Source organism: Triticum urartu, chromosome 7A (assembly GCF_056163025.1).
Source record: "Triticum urartu cultivar PI428250 chromosome 7A, HENAU_Tu73, whole genome shotgun sequence".
NCBI lineage: Eukaryota > Viridiplantae > Streptophyta > Magnoliopsida > Poales > Poaceae > Triticum > Triticum urartu.
The window spans coordinates 547,078,764-547,083,189 of NC_141879.1; positions in this window are offsets into that span (position 1 = coordinate 547,078,764).

A 4,426-nucleotide genomic window follows, 5' to 3' on the forward strand; every position below is an offset into this window, starting at 1 on the left:
ACGTAAGTAAAAAAAATTTAAAGCGTGCTATGTTACTAGTTAAGTTATTCTCATTATGACTAGCCTAACGATTCATGTTGTTTTGTGGAGTGTCGACCTGTACCACGTGGACAGCTAGTGCAGTGCAGGGCCATTGATTGGGTCGGACGAGCATAAGACGAATGAGTGATAAAATCAAACATGAATGAAGAAACAAAATGAGTGAAATGGATAGAGGTGCACAAGCACAACCCACAATTGAACGGTGGAACAGGGCAAGGAACGACTACGATCTACTTAAAGTCAAATTGCCGTTTTTCTTGCATGAGAAGCAGGGGAACAGGTAGCTCTTTTCTAGGACTAGTCTGCCGCTTTATTCAACCAAATAAAACCTAAAAAATACCCGGGATCTCATGCGAGACCACACCTAAAATAAAGTCTTGCCTCAAAAAAATAATCTAAATTAAAGTCTGGTGGCAGGGCAAAACAGGCACGAGAAGCTGCGATTTTTGGCGAAAATAGGACGAGGAAGAGGAGTGGAATATTTATACGGAGGTGGGGGTGCGCGAGGAGCAAAGGATCGATCAAATCGATGGAAGGAATCAGATCGGACTTGGTTTCCAGGAAGAACACGGGCAAGGAGAGAGATGACATGCAGGCCATCCCTGTCAGCGGAAGAGAACATAAAAAAAAACAAATTGAACAAAGCTGCGGGGTGGGCTGCTTGGTGCACCAAAATGGGCCGGCCTGCTGTGCAGTACGCTGCGCTGCTGCTGCACATAGGCGATGGATAGACATGGGTTGCGGTCCAGGTGAACAGTATAATTATGGGAATCCTATTTTATTAAATAAAAATAACATGAGCTCTATTTCGTAAAATAAAATACTATATCCCCGCAAAAAATACTATACCAATTCCCAAAATACGAGAAGTTACAGTAAAATATATTACTACTAATATAGAGAAGAGAATTTTTCAATACCAAATAAAAAAACAGAAAGCACATATTTCTTTTATAAACTTTATTTTGGGCTTTATAAATATTCCATTAAATATTTTTAACTCCACATAAATTTCCAAATAACTTTTTAAAACCATTTGCAACTTTTTTTATTTCCTTCTCTCATTTGTTTTCTTTTGAACCGGAAATTGTTTTAAATGCTTTAAAGACCCAAATAAAAATCCAAAAATGAATATTTGGGAAAGTCATATTATTCCCTCTCAATAAAATATTGAATTAAACTCCAAATGTTTCAAATCCTTGTCAAAACTATACACCATCAAGCAATATGAGCAAAATTTAAACCAATTCTATTAACATGCCAAATTTGAAAATTTGGGATGTTACACAATTCTAATGTGTTTTCTCTCTTATTATGCAAGATTTATATGAAGAGAAAAATTGCCGGCAGTTGGAATTCTGGATTGAAAGGAGCTACAACAGAAATAGTTATTCTGCGAAATTCCAAATGACCTAAAATTTATGAAGATTTATTTTGGAGTTAATAAAAAAATACTGGAAGAAGAATCACCAGGAGGGGTCCCACGAGTCAGCTGTCGTGGATCTAAGACTGACAGTAGAATGGGGGTAAGTATGAGGAGGCAAGATCCTAGCTATGGAGTAGTTGTACACACGAGTTTTACGAGTTCAGGCCCTTCTCGGAGGAAGTAACAGCTCTACGTCTCGGTGCCCTGAGGCGGTCGACTGGATTATGTGTGTATGTGAGTTTACAAAAGATGCGAATCCTTGTGCCTTTGGAGGGAGGTGGCTTATATAGAGTGCGCAAGGACCCCAGCCAACCCACGTTACAGAGGGTTTAAGGTACATTAAAGGGGAAATGTTACTGGTAACGCCAGTAAATAAAGAGACATAATGACCATTAAAGTTATGAGGTGATGTCCGACCGTTGCAGTTCGGAGTGACCTTAGACCTTCTGGTGGTCGAGTGACAGTCTCCGCGGTCGAGTGAATTCAAGTCTTCCGAGTGGAAGTCCTCATGGTCGAGTGAATGATGACTCCTCTTCGAATGCTTCTGGTTTGAGGGTGACGTCCTAGGGGAGGGTGTCTAGGTCAGGCCTATGACCCTACCCTAGGTACATATCTTCTTCATTAGCCCCCGAATGGTTCAGGGTTCGAGTGGGGAAGGAGTTGATAACCTCTCCGATTCAGCTTTTGCGCTTCGGAAATGTCATGTCCAAAGGTCGAATGAACATTCATGATGACTTCAACTGCTTGTTCAGTCGCCTTGAGCCATTCTTGGTTTTGTCGAGTGAACTTTCATTGTTAATCTTCGAGTGTTGATATGGGAAATATCTACCGTCTGACGGGTTGTTCTGCTGTCTGCCGATTTCACAGGATTCGAATTTCGGAAAGCGCGTCGGGCGGGGGAGGCCGCAGTAATCAGGACGGAATAGTCAGGCCGCCTCGATCTCGGCGCCACCTTTTTCGCCACGTATCGCGCGCGCGACTGTTGCGGGATTTGATCGGATCGCCTGGGCCCACGAGTCAGTCACTCGGAAATGATCTCATATAAGGCGTTGGACGAGGGTTTTCGCACAGTGCGTTCCCATTCTTCCCCTTCTTCCTCTGTTTTCTCCACCGCATCTGCCTCTGCCCTCGGCGTCATCACTCCATTTGAGCTCGATCCGCTGCCATGGGGAAGGAGAATACGGTGGCATTGGAGCGTGCGAAGAAGGCGACGGCGAAGGCGAAAGGGAAGAGGACCAGTCAGAGCGGGTCTTCGTCGAGGTCCGGCCTGCCGCCTGGCTGGATCCAGGGCGACTGGATTCGCTCGACAATCAGCCAAGACGATATCGACGACCTGGTTGAGGGGGGACTGATCCCCCATGAATCAGCGCGGCTCCCGGGGAACGAGACCGAGCCGCAGCCGCAGGAGGGTGAGTGCGTTCTCCTTGCTACTCACGTCGACCGCGGTTTTCTTTGCCTCCCCATCCTTTTTTTCGAGGTTTCTTGAACTTCTTCGGGGCTCAACTCCACCACTTTTCCCCAAACACCATCGCGTACCTTGCCGCTTTCGTGTCCATGTGCGAGAACTTCCTGGGTTGTCGACCACACTTGGGTCTCTTCAAGCACATATTCACGTGTCGTTCTCAAACGGTCAAGAAGGCCAACCCAAGTGACGAGAGGACGCAAGTGATACATATGTGCGGGGGTCTTGGAATTCAGATGAGGAACAAAAGCACTTTCCCAACCATGATCCTTCCCGAGTCGGTCCGGGGTTGGCAGTCGACCTGGTTCTACTGCAAGGACCAACCGACTCCGGGTCAGTCGACTGGACTTCCCCCCCTTTTCCATGGCCCGAGTGGAGAAGCCCTCCACCTTGAGAGTGATCCCAGAGGAGAGGGCGCAGGTGAAGGTGTTGGTCGAGCGGGTGGTCCAACTCGTCCGCGATGGAGTGACCGGTATGGACCTGTTGGAGGTATTCCTCAGTCGACGTATCCAACCACTCCAAGCTCGTGACCATCCGATGTGGATGTACTCGGGAATCAAGGATTCCACTCGGATCCACCCGGAGGATGTCAGTGAGGACATGGTGGAGCAGTGGCTGAGAGGCATTACTGGCAATAAGGATAACCCCCGGGGGTCCAGGAGGGTGGTTCCATTCGACCATTTGCGCCGGCCGGAACAAGTACGATCCTGCATTGTCGATTGTTTTCTTGATTAACCATGTAACATCTTGTTGACGGCCGACTGTCTTTCTTTTGTTCGTTGTCTTTCAGGCCCTTGTTGATATGTATTCAATGCCCAATGGAGAGCAGGAGCAAGATCCCGAGGGGGAGGCGAGAGGAGGCGAGAGTGGCGAGTGGCACTCGGATGAGGAGGAGGACGAGGAGAGCGACGACCCGAGTGATGAAGAAGAAGTCGACTCGCCTCCTCGCAGAGAAAGGAGGTCCAAGCACACTCACGACCCGGCAAGCATCCCCGACCTGGTGGCCGCACCAACTGGGCAGTCTTCAAAGCGCCCTCGGGCGTCTTCTCCAGTGCCGACTGAGAAGGCACCGAAGCAGCCCAAGACTGCGCTGTCTCGAGTGCCGAAACCACCGAAGACCGCATCTTCCAAACCGCCGAAGGCTTTGCCCAAAATCAAAGTGGTCATTCCCACTATCTCTGGGTAACAATCTGACCTGATCTTTTGGTTGACTTGTGTAACAGAACGTGACCGACTGAATGTTGACATTTGCAGTGCCGCCACCTCTGGAACTTCTACCCGACGGTACCAAGACGAGGAGATGGAAGATGCGGTTACCTCCAACCCAGGTACAATTCTCGTGATCTTGTTCTTGATTACTTGGTCGATTAAATTCTGGCGATTCACTTGGGGTCGACTGATTTCCTTGCAGCCCCACTCAATGTTATCGAACTTCCGGATGACGATGAAGACGTGATACCGAGGCCCAGAAGGAGCAAGAAAGCAGCAGCTAGCAA